Source organism: Rhipicephalus microplus, chromosome 4 (assembly GCF_043290135.1).
Source record: "Rhipicephalus microplus isolate Deutch F79 chromosome 4, USDA_Rmic, whole genome shotgun sequence".
NCBI classification, from domain to species: domain Eukaryota; kingdom Metazoa; phylum Arthropoda; class Arachnida; order Ixodida; family Ixodidae; genus Rhipicephalus; species Rhipicephalus microplus.
This window is the reverse complement of record NC_134703.1, coordinates 19,373,436-19,390,457: the sequence shown is the minus strand read 5'-3', so window position 1 is coordinate 19,390,457 and position 17,022 is coordinate 19,373,436. Positions and strand designations below refer to the sequence as shown.

General features: G+C 48.0%; 1 protein-coding gene across 6 annotated transcripts in view; it reads left to right on the top strand.

The window, feature by feature from the left end:
- Positions 1 to 17,022, top strand: part of LOC119171657 (zinc transporter foi) — a 98,402-nt gene that overhangs the window by 39,467 nt on the left and 41,913 nt on the right. The gene's annotated exons all lie outside the window — the stretch shown is intronic.

Below are 17,022 nucleotides of genomic sequence, written 5' to 3'. Positions count from 1 at the left end.
TTCATGCATGCGTACATAGCGCGTTGTGAACTCGTGCATGCATGCATGGGCACTCAGCTCGCTTTCTATATAGTAGATGTGACGGTCTGCGTCAAATTTTTTGTGCAAACCGCGGTGGCCAAGGTCGGAGGGCGAGGATATTAGATAGCAACGGAAAACGCGGTGATACCATATCTTCGAATACCACGAACGAGGTTTGATATATACTATACGTGGTAAGCTTATTTGGGGAAACATACACTGCAGCCCGCATGGGTGATATTTAAAAGCGCAACCCGCAGGTCGCAGAATCGTATCCCGGCTTCGGCGGCTGCATTTTCGATAGAGGCTGTGTGCTCAGATTTGGGTGCACGTTAAGGAACTCCAGGTGGTCGAAATTTCCAGAACCCTCCACTACAGCGTCTTTCATAATGTGTTTTGGGACCTGGAACCCCACACATCAAACAAATATGCAAACGCGAAGGAGTGGCCTTGAATCTCACACCTGGTATAACATGTGGGCATTTTTTAATGCCGATGTCGTGAATATGGTGCGACCAGCTTCCTTATTGTGGACTGCTTTAAGATTGTCCGATTTCCACTTTTTTTTTTGCAGTCGCCGATATACCTAATCTTATCAGGTTTTGAAGAATCATTTAAACTGGGGCTGCTGACATTGGTAGGGACTGCAAGTTCGGGTACCTTTATTTTTTAACGCGATAACGTTTCAGAGCTCGTTTCGCTGATATTCCGGTGTCGGTGACGGCGTGTACATATTGGGCGTCGTTGGTAGGGAGCGAAAAATCACGGTCTTGTCCGTGAAGAAAAAAAAATTCAGAAATATGCAAGCAAAATAAGATTATTCCATGTCCGAGTGGGAATCTAACACCCGTATTCACAAACGCTCCTTCACTCAAGGGCTCTCCTCGACTTGAAGAAGTCGATGAGAGCGCCATTTCTTGGCAGACCAAGTCACTGCATATCGGCAATATTCTGCAGCGATTCTTGAGAAGCGCATTCAGTGTCAATTTTAGTCGAGCAGCGGCGCAGTGGCCAACTCAGTCAAGTGAACGATGAAATTCGAGTCGAGGAACGTTTCTGAATACGGGGGTTAACCTCCTAGGCCGTTTGCGTAGCAAGCAGGTGTTCTGTCTCAGAGTCGCGAGATAAGTTGAAAATTCTGTGGAAAAAATACAATCACTGTCGTGTTTAACGCATCATATTTTGCGTTGCAGAAGCGTAGAATCGCGCCAGGGGTCAAAAAGATTGGAACAGAGCGAGGAGAACGTGTTTCTAAGGCTCACCCATTACAAAGCGTACAGATGTATCTAATCATCAGCAGCAGAACCATCAACAAGGTGAACAGCTGCATAGGTTCGCGTAGTGGTTGTTTCGCTGATTCGCACAAGTAATAATTATGGCGTATACTTGGAAACTGGCATTCAATGATACTTTCGTTTCCTTACGACGCGGTTGAGGCATGCACCGAGTACCGAAACATGGTTCAGAAGGCGATGCGCACTATGTGCGATTACGCGCTGGCGACCTACTCTTGTAGGCGGAGCTTAAGTGTCCTCCAGCTTTTTTTTTTTGATTCCTAGTGAGTCTTCCTTCCAAACCTGTCCACATTCTGCTCGCCGTGATAGATATCTCACTGCCACGAAGTCGTGGTGCTGAGCTCGAAGTTGCTGGTTCCGATTCCTTAGGCATTTTCATCATCATCATTGTCATTTTGATGATCATGATGGACGGATTTTGATGGTGGCCAAATGCAAGAACGCCCGTGTACCGCTCATTGGGCGCTTGTTAAAGCTCAAAACGCCCGAAGTTTTTGTATTTGCACGTCGACAAAATTTGAGACACCATGTTGTAATAACAACTATGTATGGACGCGAAAATATGTGATGTAAGTTGCCTAAATAGCGTGGCACTCGTGACACATTAGGCATTCGAAAATTGTAGACCCCCCCCCTCCCTCCCCATTCATTTTTTGTTATATATCATCAGCCTCACTACGCCCACTGCAGCACAACGACCTCTTCCATGTTCCGCCACTGACTTCCGTCCAGTGCCTGCTGCTGCCACGTTATACCCGCAAGCTTCCTAATCTCATCTGCCCACCTAGCTTTCTGTCTCCCCTTCACCCGCTTGCCTTCTCTTGGAATCCAGTCTGTTAGGATATGCGCCCGGCTTATCTTGCATTCACCGCCTGTTTTTTGCTTTTCTAGAGTTCTATAGTGTGCAATAAGACCTTCAATAGGAAGTTTTTTTCTCGTTCTGTTTCTGCTTTCGTTAAGGAATGCCTTAAAGTGCGCTTCTCGCAGTAACATTTATGCTGCGCCAAGAAGGCCCTACACTGCGTCTCGTCGAGTTTTAACTACACCATTGAGCTCAATATAAATTAGCAAGTGATTCGGGCAAAACGTTGTATTAATGGCCATGTCCGAGGTGCTCCGCTCACTCATGCTTTTGCAAGGCGTAAACGCTTTCGGTGCAAGAATTGGTGCCCCCTTTCTTCTAATGCGCACAGCGGTCAGGCGATGTGGGATGCAGCAGCGACTGCCACTGTCAAACGGATAAACACATTAGCCTCGACTCATCCAACAATGACGAGAAAAAAAAAAATGTGTGGGAGAACGAATTTGCGTAACAAGGAAAAAATGACGTTGGGGATTCCGTCTACCGTCATTTCATACGCGCCGTGCCACATTCCACCGAAAACGTGCGTTTTTTTTTTTATTCAAGCATAATTTTAGCGTGATTCGGGCTCCCTCACGATGTGTTTCTCAGATATACCCTGGTAGCTTAGCGACCAAAGATCTGCTAAGATTTGCGCTGTTGCAGATCCACGACGCGGGTACGATTCCCAGCAACGAACGGCGGTCGCGTTTCGAAGTTCGCGATAGGTGAAAGCGCCCAAATAAATCCCCTAATTCTTTGCCCTTGTGGCTGCGCTTGTGGTAGATGTTGGAGTGGCGGTAGCACTTAGCTGGAGGTGGTTATTGTGGATGTTGGTGTATGCTGGCGAAGTGAATGCGCGTTAAAGAACGCCGGATGCTCTGAATTCTCGGAGCTCTCCACTTAACGGCGTTGCTCACAATCATATCGTAGTTTCGGGACGTCAGACCCCTGATATTAATATTTATCATTATTATTATTATAAGTATATTATATAACTTGCACCAGTAAATATATATATGCGGGGCAATTGACGCCTCCCGTAGTTCAGTCGCCCGAGACTCGGTCTTCCAAGATGTTCGGGCCATTACAACCGCATTATTTGCTTCGGCTGGCAGCCATTAACCTAATAATTATTTACAGGGCTTTAAGACCCAGAACGACGATATAAGTGCGAGGGACGGCGTAGCGAAGTGCTCCGCGAATTTCGATAACCTGGGGTTCTTTAACGTGCAGCTGCAGGTACTCCGGCCTCAATCATGGCTTGCAACGATTGGTGCACGTGCGTAGCAACTAGTGACGATTGGGCTTAGTGCGCCTTTTGTAATGGGAAGCGAAGAAGCGTTACTTGCTTGACACGTTTATATATCTAAAGTATAGCTCGCTCGCATCACCCGTGCGATACTTTGTACGCTCCGTAAAAGTAATATGTTGAAAATGATCTTTTTGTGCGATTTCTTGTGAGAGGGCGCGTAGCCCTGAGCCAATTAAATACAATAATGGTAGCTTAATCTATATCAGCTGGACGATCAAATGCAACCTTCGAGGTTTGGCAACGCGTGCACGTGGCCCCAATAGGTTGGCGATTCTTGGTTATTGTCGCCTCAGATGACATGAAATAAACGAGTAAATTATGCGGGAGTGCTGACACTTACTGTAAAGTTGTTTGCGCCGCGTGGCGCACGTGTCTCGCGCAAAAGCCGTATTTCGCGGTCACAACTATTGAGCGGTAGGCGGCGTTGTGTTCGCGAGCGTTTATCACCACTATCATCATCATCATGGTTAGATCGGGAGCGCCGGCAGTGACCTGTGGTGGCAGGCCTTCGTGGCGGCACGAGTTGAGCGAGTCTCTTTGGCTGGTGGTGTTATGACCGTCGTCAGCAGGCGCCATGCTGTCGCTGAGAAGCGTAGCCGGGCAGCGTTCCCACGCCTGGAACCCAGTTTTCTCGGAACCAGCGTCCAGAGATGACAAGGGAGCGGCGCTCTTTTAATCCTCAAACAAGTAGCCGACTAGCCGGCTGCCTATGCCCACCAGGTATTGTCCCTGCTAGCCGGAGGATGAGACGTCGTGTCGCCACGAAGCTGTAAGCCGTTCTAGAGAGGACAACAAAGACAGCGTCTTCCTTGGAAGACGTCGCGACCGCCGCCACAAAGTGCCCTGCTAATTGAGCGGACAGATTGGCGGACCGTTTGATGTCTGCTGTCCGAAGCTTGGGACCCCTCGACCAGCGACACACACGACGAGGAAAAGCCCCTCTGGCGCCACCTTTCAGTGCAGTGATCTCGACTCAATATTGGATTTTCACGTGCGCCGTGCATGCTCGTACCCCTCGCCTGTTGTGTGTGTGTGATTGGTGTTCCACTCAAGAAGGAGGAGCCCGACAGGGCTTATAACGGCGCCGCAGAGTGCAGGACGTCGCTCTGAACTGTTAACGGTTCAACCACCACGCTCGTGGTTTGTGAAAACTCTCAACCTTTCTATGCTGTAAATATTTGTAAATAGTGCCATAAACCCGAAGCTACACCACGCTACCACAAAAGACCGGACAGACCCCGGTCCGCAACAACGGGTCCTCAGTGCTGGGAGCCGCAACAGTGGCGTTTGCCACGAACGGTTATCTCTCGCAGTGGGACCCCGGTGCATGGCACCGCGGGCCGTCTGCCAGGGGGCCCTTAAGGTGTCAGGCGTTAGAGACACCGCCTTGTTTGTCATATTGTTTAATATTGTGCAAGTATGTCTTAGAATGTTGATCACAATTGATGTTATAATGAATCGGCTGACCATATCGTCGTTTTAAAGGTAATTAAATAAATGTGTGTTCTTGTTTGGTTCGGTCTGACCGCGTCTGTGTCCGTTCACTCCAAGAGCGTGGTGCTCTCCACTTCAGAGCCCACAATTATCGGCAGAGCACAGTAACACTTGCTTAGGTTGCATGTTTTAGGGGCTTTTAGAATGAATGAAGCTTGATGAGAACGGCTCTCGGCCGCCTTCTGACTGTTGGGCGAGAAGTGTCAGCCGGGATGCTATTAGCTGGGGCTGGTTCCTGCTGATTTATCGTATGCGTAGAGTTACGCCCGTCTTCGGTAAATATCCAATAAAGTCGCCCTCGCACGAGATATTCGTCCGTCTCGCCGCAGGCCACTTATGCACCATGTGCATTTTTTTAAAAGCTCATGCACACCTGCTCTCGGGGTTAGTCATCGGATGTTGTTCACTATAGGAGCCACTACATTCTTGGTGACGTCACTCGAGTTTGTTTATCGTTGTCTTGGCACATTTTCAAATGCTATCCAATTGTCTCGTGCCTATTGACATTGAACTCATTGGTGGTCGCAAATCCCGCTTGATAAACTACTGAATATCGTTTGTAAGCGCCTCCGAAAGGTTTTGAAATGTGGAGCGACCTGCGAGTAGAATTTTAATGCGCGCTTTGTGTAGCCGTGAGCTGAAGAACGTGTTTCTGGGCGGGTTGGTGCATGTTATATTAACACAGGGGATAACTGCGCTGATCCCCTTTGTGCAAAGACGAGGGTTTCTCGGGTACACATATAAATTCTGTGATATAGATGTTTGGGGAAGACTTCGACACTTGTCGAGCGTTCCGATGTGCATTGCACATAGTGCCTACACTGAAAAGGTATGTTGTCAAATGATGGGCGTTTTTCTCGGTAATGCAGGACTTCGTATCCTTTCCCGATTGTTGTTGGCGTAGCTCGAATGGGGAGACTGGTGATGTTAAAATTAGAAGCGTTCGAAAATTTCTACTTTTAATTTGGTTATGTGCATGCACACATACAAACGCGCACACATGCGCATAATGTATAATTACAACCTCCCCCCCCCACAACTCTGAAAAATATTTCTCTGGTTGCGCTACTGGTGATATTGTTCTATCAGTGGATTCCGCTCGTGTTGCAATTTAGTGGCGTGCAAATCTTATCGTTCGTCTTGTGCCTATGCACAAGGAAAAGTACGAAATTTTACTATAGGAAGCTCTAAAAAGAAGTTTTAAAAGTCCGTTTTCCTCGAAGTCTGAGATTTGAGCGGTTATTCTTGGTGCTCGCCTTTGATATAGTGCGTGCTGTGTGTGAAATACTTAATCGACATAATAATGAAAAAAAAAGGAACGCAACAAATTATGTGGCTGTGCAGGCCGGGACCGGGTTGTGGCGAGTAGAGCCGTAGGGGACTTGGGGTTGATGTAAAGTGCACGGTAAAGTCCTCGTTTCGCCACAATCGAAATGCGATTGCCATGACCGAGTATCGAACCCGCAACCATGCGCTTGTCCGCTGAGCTACAGTGCTGCATGTAACGAGTCGGGTTTCCGTGGTTACCAGTGTGCGTGACGACACAGCAAATGAACGTCCCTTCGACGCGCGCCGCATGTAACTAGCGGGGGTGCAGCGTTGTCACTGCCAGAATGCCTTTCCATGGATACGCCTCGTAATAATCGTCTCTCTTCTTCAATTCTATCGCGCTTTAATTTATGCCGATGGCGTCTGATCACGAGGATGTGGTGACGTGGCCCAAGTCGTGTGACCGTGTGCCGGCGGGCAAACCACGAACGGCGCCTTGACCTCCGCGTCGATGATTTCGATATCGCACGCGACATCACGTCTCGCCTTTAGTCGAGGCGCTCGTAAAAAGTGCCGCCGGCGCTGTGTGCCAGCATGTCCCCGAGCTTCTTCTTCCTGGCCGATCCGCGTGACCGTTGAGGTCGGCCGAGGGAGCACGTGCCGTGGATCCCAGCTTGCCGCCCATTCCGCGGTCGTGTTTTGCTGGTCCCGTGAGCAGCCTTTCGTTTCGGACAGTCGTTGAGACTGCCTGCCGGCGCGTTCCATTTTTTTCAACACGAAAGTGTTTTATTATGCCGGGCTTCCACTAGGACTTCAGTGGTGCATTTCCGCCACGGAAATGACGTCGAAAAGTTCTTGATCAGAAGGCAAAGATAAAAGTTCCGTCAGTGGGAGTCGAACCCATGACCTCTACGACAACAGATGGTGGGCACGCTATCCACTGCGCCACGAACACGTACTTTGTACGCTTTAAAAATACGCTTTTTATATTTACCACTGTCCTCCCACAGCGTTCTTGGCAAATCGGAATAATGCATCACGATCATGGCATCCGCGATAAGTTCCTTCAACGCGTCGTTTCTAAGCGTCCGTCCCATTCGGTGTGTTCCCAATAGAAGTCAAATTTTGTCAACGCCTTAGCACACCCCCAGGTTGAGACCTTACTTACCCCAAGCGTCGTCTTCGCATCCACCCGTACCAAAAATAGCTCTGCGACGCTTGCTGGTTTTGTGCCGCTGCGTTTCCCTCTGGTCGGGCAGTGTTAAATAACTCCCAATATTCCGCGAATAGTCGATCTTAGCCCAAGTCCAGCCAGTCGCATCGCTTTCACTGGTTCCGCTCTCGCCGTCAACCACTGCAGCTACCACAAGGGCTTGTATAATCACTAATGATGGACGTCGGTCATCGGGATGGAAAAGTGTCAATGTGAATGCATTCACGTTGTATTTGTTCTACTGGTGTCAAACAGCATTAGAGCCCCGCCACGGTGGTCGTAAGTACTCGGCTGCTGACCCGCAGGTCGCGGGATCGAATCCCGGGTGCGGTGGCTGCATTTGTGATGGAAGCGATAATGCATGACGCCCGTTCGCCCAGATTTAGGTGCACTTTAAAAGACCTCCAGGTGGTCGAAATTTCCACTATACGGCGTCTCTCATAATCATATAGTGGTTTTGGGACGTCAAACCCCACATATCAATCAAACAGCAATCGGCATTGCTCAATTTCTGTACAGCAAACAGTAAACTACTTCGGTCAGGGCACGTTTTACTTCTGTGTTTTACCGATTCCTGTGGTGGAAGGGTCGACTATGTTTTTAAACGCCTTTCAGCCGTATTGTATGCTCCATTTGTTATAAGGGAAGAACAATGCCTGAAGGTGACGGAAGCAATGGTGCTGGATTAAACGTATAGTGTGAATGCAAGTGTAAACATCTCATATCGATTGATGTGCCCTCGTATAGCTTGAGCCATGTGCTGATCACAGTGGGATGAAGGTCAGGATGCCCTGGTCCTCCTCCCCCTAATTTACGAATGTGTACCCCCTTAACAACAGGACCTTTCAGGTCATCCCATAAGCTGACCACCATTTAGCAAAACTCCTGCATGCACCCCTGGTTTTAGTCCGAGGAGAGAAAGAGGAAGATATGACTAAGAAAGGAGACTTTGTGCAGCCCTGGGGAGCATGGCGGAGTTTGTAGGGAGTGGAAATGGTGGGAAAATATGGGAAGAAACTGGAAAGCAAATAAAAGCAGCGTTCGGGTCGTGGCAGTAGCGGCTGTCTTCCATAGCCGGCCATCCAGAGCAGTACCTCTAAAGTACATCTCAGGACCTCGTCTTGCGTTACTTCTTGCTCAACCACACCTAGACATGTTCCCACATTTTGTGTGTGTGTGTGTGTGTGTGTGTGTGTGTGTGTGTGTGTGTGGAGAGTTTCGTTTCGACGTCTTGCGAAACGTTCTGTCGAAGCGTAGGTCTATAGGCGAACATTGCAATTTGACCTTCACTAGGACAAGACATGTCTTTCAAGACGAAGTTGGCTGTGACGTCGCGGTCAAGTTGTCTGAGTATAATGCCGAACCTTACACAAAGCGCATTTGTACGCTGCATCTGTGGAAAGTTCGTGTCAAGTTTCAGTGAGGCGTCCTATGTGATAAATCAATCAAAACAATTCTTACGCCCGAGCTTCAATTGCCACTAGTACAAACATGTGTTGTCCTTGCACTTTTCCTCCGTCTACTAAAGGAAGACTCGCTCTGAGCTGGATTGAAATATGGGTGCTACGTACACGCTTGGCCAGTTGGTCTACAGAGAGGGTATTGCAGACCTTGGCCCACGCTCACAGCGGCGAAGTAACGCATACTCTGCGGTGCTTGTGCTAGTGGCCTCACTCCACCTTAGATGGGAACGTGACCGCGGTGATCCTTCAGAAATATGGTTAATGTCGGGCTTTCAAAGCAAAAGTCGACAAAACACCCCCCCCCCCTCAGTTTTTAAAACAAAAAAAGGAAGAAGGAAAAAGCCTCAGAATAACCTGATGATATGGCTGCCTAATGGTTAGCCCTTGTAGACATATGGTAATTATTTTTAAACAAGACGAGAATTTTGGTGGCTGACCGCAAGACACGTTGGCAATTCTGACAAAACTGCGAACGTCGGCTACAAGAGAAAAATAATGCAGGTTTTGACCGGCATACTTTGTAGTTGGGATGCGTATCAAAAAATTCCGCCATATCCACGAAGTGAATGATGATGAGTGGGCGAAGCTCCGGAGATAAACCTGGTAAACCATGAATCCTCTGTACATTTCGCCCACTCGATTTTATTACATCGCTCCCCCGAGCGTACGTCGCCGCACTAAATCGAACGATTGCCTTCAACCAATGACACGCGCCATATGTGACATCATTCCTATTTTATAAGATCTCGCGTCTTTCATCAACTACAAGTACCGCTTTCTGGTTTATAACATCTTGCATCTTTTCATCATCAGCTACAAGTACCACCATCTAGTAAACACTACAAGAACTAAACGAGAGGTGGCTACATACAGGAGACGGTACCGCCATCTAGTGAACACTGCAAGAACTAAACTAGAGGTGGCTAGATACAGGGGACGGTACCGCCATCTAGTGAATACTGCAAGAACTAAACTAGAGGTGGCTACATACAGGCTACAGGGGACGCACAGCCCACGCCCTAAGGAGCTTCGCCCCTAAAACAAATTGCTGCATGGGGCTATTGAATCACAATGGTATGGTTCATTTTTTAGAAATCATGATCGGGTCTTTTAGGTCCCAAAACCTCATTCATTGCGTGACGCCGTAGTGGAAGGTTCCGGGAATCTGAGGTTTTCGAAGGTGCACCTGAATCTGAGCACACGGCCTCTTCATATCGCTTTGATCGAAAGGTGGCCGCCGCGGTGGGATTAGATTACGTGACCTTCGGGTCAGCAGTGAATCACCATAACCGCAAGAATACCGCGTGCGTTTAATACGAAGAGCAGTTCCTCATATATGAATGAATGTGGGCTTCAAATGTAGCACGTTTCACAACATTGCATAGCGACAAACGAAATAAATTCTGGTTCAACAGTGTGTAGGGGAGGGCGGGAATATTTTTTCTTTGTATACTGCTCTGGCCCCGCCTTCAGACGCCGAGTGCACAGTCACTGTGCAGCACAGTGCCGTGCCAACTGGCCCTGCGCCCGTTTATAGCTGAGGTTAGGCGTACTGTACTCTCATGGCCCGGCATGTAGTTGCGTGCAGCGTGGTACAACAAAAGGGTGCCGCTGATGGCTTCGGGCGATAGCCCGCATTCTGCCTCGCGTGCGTGCGAAGGAGGTGGGTTGCGACCGTTTAAGCCAAGTTTAAATTAGGCTCGCGCAATTCGAGGTTTTCGATGTCTCGTTTGACGCGAGGCTCTGCATTGGGGCGTGGCTGGTATACGTGGCGGCCGAATCAACTTGCGTATTTTACCAGACTGCACGACCCGCATTTCAAACTTCCGTCGAGCCGAGATTACAAGCGCCTTGTTACGTGGAGATTCGTTCGATATACAGATTGATAAAGCCAGCCTGAACATCTTTTTAACATTGCGTGCGGGTTTCGCGCGTGTATGGCTCGTGTGGGGACTAATATTTCATGAAAGTATTTGATAAGGGAGGAATTGTACATATTGTTGGTTTTCAATGCCGGTCGTGTTTAGGATTGTTACAAAAAGTGAGCACCGTTTCTGTGTTGAGTTATCGCGGTTTTTTTTCTTGCTCAAAACTCTCTACACGTATATATGTGTTCGTAATGACAGTTCAGCGCTTTTTCCCGTGTGTTCCGTTCTGTCTCCTCGTTTTCCCGCTGTTTCGCGAAAACGAAGCCGTAGCAACTAGCTCAAACCCATAGGCTTTCATAGTTTCCAAAAGAAATTCGCTATGTGCCATGCATACATACATACATACATACACACATACATACATACATATTGTGTACGTGTGAGAGAGAAGACGACTTAGTGAAAGTATAGACAAGAGAAGTTACAAGCAGTCTGTTGCGTGAAAAAAAACTTTCATTTATGTCGCAATTTTCGTCATGTGCGACTTCGTTCTCGGTGAGTTCACGCTGCCTGACTCCCTAGTTTTCTCTGCCCCATGATCCGAATTTTAAGAGACTGAAAGGAAAAATAACGGGCATATAAAAAGAAAGGGCATGCCGTTTTATCACGCGAAATCATAAAATTTTGTCTAGTATAAGTCGGCTAAAGCTCGAACTTTCACTCCGTCCGTTAACAATACGTCGTGATATTGCCATTTCGTCTCTCATAAATATAACAAAGCCGCCGTCCTTATGCAACCCGCAGGGATCCCAAGCCCCCGCCCTGGTACTCTTCGTCTATGGAGCGCGGCATATACATCTGCTCAGCAACGCTCCTTCGCCAGCGTACCTTGCAAGCGAGCTTTACTGCTGAGCACATTGCCGATGTCTCCATGGTTTTTGTATGCAGAGAAGCTTACTTTTCGGACCTTGCGCACAGGTTAAGCACACTACCTAGCTGGAAGCGATTCCAAATTTTTATAAAGCTTTAGCGTCACCACACGTTTGCGCCATAGGAGAGAGGGTGGGGGCGAAGTTTCACTGGAGCCCTCTTCTCACCCCCTCTCACAAAGTCCATTACGATCGGTATGCAATGCCAAAGCTGAAGTAAGCTCCCATCCCCATGCATAGGCCAATGGTTGTCAAGCCCACTTCGAAAATCGCCGAATCCGCTGCCTTCAAATCGGAACGTTCATTTTATACATAATCACACTCGCATTTTTTTTCGGTTCCTTAGATATATCTTTGAAGACCACTGGCGTAGATGTCCAGAAATACGTCAGTGTCGGTACATGATTGAGCGGATTTTCCCGCGAGCAATATCTCAAAAAATACCTTGTAGCTAATACGGCAGACCCTCACGGACGCACAGGACGGTGGCAAAGTGCGCGCTCGTCTAACGTCAGCGTCGTGTTTTGCACATTTGAGACGGCGTTGCAGAATGAATGCAACGTGTGACTGATGAGTTTCCTGTCGCATCACCACTTGCGTGCGCGTGAAGGAGAGCGAAGTTGCACCGAAGTGCTACGCTGTCTTTTCCCCCCGCCTTCCCCGACCACATTTATGGAGTATTTTTGAAGATATGGGGCAATACGTGAACAAATATTGAAATACAGCATCGAGAATTTCTCGGCCGACATAATCCTCAGAAAGTCTGCTTGCTCATAATTCTACACTTCAAACAATATTGGGAAAGGTACGGCTGAGGAAAGATTTGGGAAGACTTTGGGCCCAACTAATCTTATTTGAAGGCGGAGAGATCACCCCATTGCCCCCCTTCCCCCGTGTGTTCTCCGCTGCGCAGAATAGCAGAGTGGAACTAGTTCATAAGTATTCATTCTAATAGAATCGCTTTTAATTGGGGCCCGGGGAATTAGGGGGTCGATTCGTGCTCAGCCCATTCATTGGGCAGGTTCATTATTTTTAAAACGCGACGACGCATTACAATAGCATACATGTCGCAAACATAACGCTGCGGGCAATCGGTGCTACCTTATCTCATCGAGACCTGGGAAAATCCCTTTGCCTACTATGCCCCCCCCCCCTTCTCTCTCTCTCTCTCTCTCTGCTGCACAAAGCCGCTGGCCGCTGCCCCCTCGAGCAAGTTTGTACCCGCTTTTGCACGTTTCTTTAGTGAAATGGCTTGCGTTCGGCCGTTGCGTAAACTGTTTTGCCAGAATCGAGGAAGTGCGAGCACGCGGCGTGGTCGTCTCGGCGAGACGTTGAGGCAACACCTCTTCCATGCTGTCGCTCCTATACGTTGTGTGTCGATCGCTTAACGCAAACATCCACATGCTCTGCGTGTAGTGCGGCAATACTCTCTTGGCAGGTGTCGATCGCGATCTCCACGTGCTGCTTATTTTCGTCTTTCTGGATTTTTATGACATATCGAGCGAATTTGTTAGGAGAATTTCCGATTCTTCGCCCTGCGACCATGGCATCAAGTGGGGAGATGCGCATGACCTCGTAGAAGCATTTTTTTTCGTATTATTCACTTTATTATTCGAATAAGCGTGCGACGTCCGGCGTATGCGGCCCTGGCTCATGTGCCGCTGTTTTTTATTTCTTGATACGTGCACAATTTTCCTTTTGCTGCTCTGACCTCGTACTATCTCATTCTGATGGCTTATCTTCATCGATTGTCTTGACCAGCTGTGGTTCATCCGTTTCACAAATGTGCTCCGGAACACACACGCACACACACATAGACGCAGACGCACACAGAGAGACAGACAGACGGACACAGAGAGACAGACACGCAGACAGAGACAGAGAGACACACACAGACACGCCGACACACAGACAGAGAGACACACACAGACACGCCGACACAGACAGACACACACACAGACACGCCGACACAGACAGACACACAGAGAGAGAGAGACAGACAGACACAGACAGACACAGAGAGAGACAGACAGACACGCAGACAGACAGAGACGCACAGATAGACACACAGAGAGAGACAGACACAGAGTGAGACAGACACAGAGTGAGACAGACAGAGAGTGAGACAGACAGAGAGAGAGACAGACACAGAGTGAGACAGACACAGAGAGAGACAGACAGACAGACACACAGACAAAGAATAAAGCGCCGTGTAGCCACGATCGTGTTAAGTGGCTTCCGCGGATAGTATACGAAGTAGCGAGTCTGTCACCGCGCATCTGTTGGCGCTCGAAGCGCATCTTCGAAGTAGGAAAGCTGCTCTTGTCTTGCGTGGAGTCGGTTCTGCAAGGCGGTTAATTGTACAGCGTATAAATTGTCGAGCAGGAACGGATGATTTGTTCTAGAAGCGAAACGTGCGTTCACTGAAGATGCGCAACAAAAGATAACTCCTTTCTGCCTTTCACTAATGGCGTTTTCCTCTAGTCGTCTCGGTTCAGCTTATAGGTTCGGCGCATTCCCCATCAGATTCATCTCGGTCGAGGTGCGCATTCGGGCGGAAATAAGACGATGAGCGTGCGTCACTTCCTCATGCCTGTTTATATCTTACAATTTGAAAGCATAAAAAAGCGAAGCGTATACCAGCACCAGATCCCAATTTTTTCGGATTCGTAGTTTCGCTGCTGCCACTGTCAAGCTCTATTATTGGTGACACTGTTAATATGCCGTGGTTACCCGGAAGTATTTCGGTATAAATCATCGACGTGGTGACAGGGAAGATGAGAGGGAGAGAGTTTGTGGCCGTAACCTTTTTTTTTTTTTCGGGCCGACGACTGGATTCGAGCCGGAGGACTTTCCGACCGTGTAGCGTTCAAGGGCCACCCGGGCGCGGACACGAAAAGGGTCTGTTGCCTGGAAATAAATAGCAATAATAGATACGGCGAATAAAAATAAGCCACTTTCTGGGCGACTGCGGCGACCTTTAGCGGCAAACATGGGCGGCGGGCGTTCGAATGAAAACGCGAGCCGTTTATATTGCGGTCACCGACTTGGAATTATCCTCGCGCACTTGCGGAAGCGGGCTTTTTCGCGTGCCGCCCTTGCCTTGGCGGTGGAGATGGGTCGGTGACGTCCTCTATCTCGGTGCTCGCTTCCTCCCTCTGGGAAAACATTACTCTCTTCCTCCTCTTCGTCCCGTCCGCATGAGGCGCACTGCAGCGCTGCGAAAGTGTCCTGATGCTGCCAAGCTGAACATTCCGGATAGCGGTGGTGTTTGTTCAGTAACGCTGATGGCTGTTCATCCCTGGTTAAACGAACCGTGCGCTTTCTATAAAATTCTTTTAGAGCCGAACCTCCTTGAGCTGTGGGTCGTGCGTTCCCGATGTATGTAGTAGTAGTTGTAGGTAGCCACTTCTCCTTTAGTTCTTGGAATGTCCGCTGGATGGCGGTACTTGTATATGGATGGCGGTACTTGTATAAAGGGCGATATGGGGTGGGCAGGTTTTGAGGCGAGGGAAGCGCAGAGCAAAATAAGGTTCGAAGAAAGGCTAAGAAATATGAAGGAGAGTAGATGGGCAGAGAAGGTGTTCCGTTATTTGTATAGGAAGAGCGTGGACACACAGTGGAGAAAAAGAACTAGAAGACTCACTAGTAAATATACGGCTGGTATTGTAAGCCATATGTCAACAAAGAGCGTTAAGGGAAAAGTCAGGGAGGCGGAGAGGATTTACTGGATGGCAGCTATGGAGAAAAAACCGGCTTTGAGTAACTACCGAAAGGGCAAAAATGAAATAAGGAGAGAGGCATTTTACGATAATTCAAGAGGAAGCGCTTTACTGTTTGAAGCGAGATCGGGTTGCCTTAGAACGCGTAGTTATAAAGCAAGATTCAGTAAAGAAGAAGAACAATGCACATGCTGCGGGAAAGATAAGGAAACGGCGGAGCATGTTCTGATTGAATGTGGAGATATCCACCCAGGTGTACGTTTGGGCACGAGCCTACAGGAAGCCTTGGGTTTTAGGGACAACAATGGAAAGCTGAACACACCCGCGATTGAAATAAGTAAGAGACGGTTAGAGTATTGGTGGCAGAAAATTAGAGAAAAAGGACAAAAATAAATATTGGAAAAATAAAATATGGACAGTGTGCCGTAAATGGCAGAGAACTTAAGCTGAAAATTTACCTTTTTTTCCATTAAGATAGAATTTATCGAAGTAGAGGCATTAGGCCAACATCAAAAAAAAGAAAAAAAGTTTTTTTTTTTGTCGAGCCTGGTGGCATACTTGTCACCACCCCGTTATAAAGGGGACGCTCATAGCATCCATCCATCCATCCATCCAATGTATGATGAGAAGATGTGAGATGGCAGTACTTGGAGTGTTCACCAGATGGACGCGTGGACGGACGGACGGATGGACAGACGGACGCACGCACGGACTGATGGATGTTTCGCCCCACTCATCATCATTGAATCATTCACTCCGTGGATATGCTGCGATTTTTTTTTTTTGACAAACCAGTTTGAATGCAACATAAAAGCGTAAACATTTGGGCGAGCTTGTATGGTTCCATTTTGAAGATTTGGCAGCGCAGCATTAACAGAGGTGAACGAAGGATGTAGACGGACATGCGGTTGTCCGTGTATGTTCTTTATTCGTCTCTGTTAGTGTTGAGCTCACAAATAATCAAAATGTTTCGACCATATCCAAGCGCGATTTTTTCAGAGTCCGCTGTCTGACAGATTGCGGTGGTATGAGGTTTTGTCCGAAAGACGTAGATTAGGGAAGTCTAAGGTTGGTTTGTAAATCTACAAAACTTTCGTAAGGTGTTGCTACTAGTATCGTAACTCTGGCGTCCCGGCAGTCCTGCTGACATTTGCTACGACAATGTTCAGGGGTTGTGACGCTGCAGTGCATCCTTAATGATTTCGCTTTACAAACCACATTAAAAACCTTCTCAACACCGTGCACTGAAATCGGGGCACGGTCAGATAACCGTTCACGCAGACATAAAGCGTGAAAGAAATATTTTTTTTTATTTTGGTCTTTCTTTCTTTCTTTCTTTCTTTCTTTCTTTCTTTCTTTCTTTCTTTCTTTCTGTTGTCTTGCCTTACTGCGTCGAAACACAGCACCTCCACCAATATTCTTACAAGTAAACGTATATTTGCAGATATTTACGACGTATACACGCGACGACAATGCCTGGCACACTGGCGGGCTGGGACCAGTCTCCAACCACTTCGTAGTCTTTTTCTTTCAGGCAGAGATCCTCTACCGCTTTATGCCCCAATCGCACTACTGCCTTGTGGCAATATAGT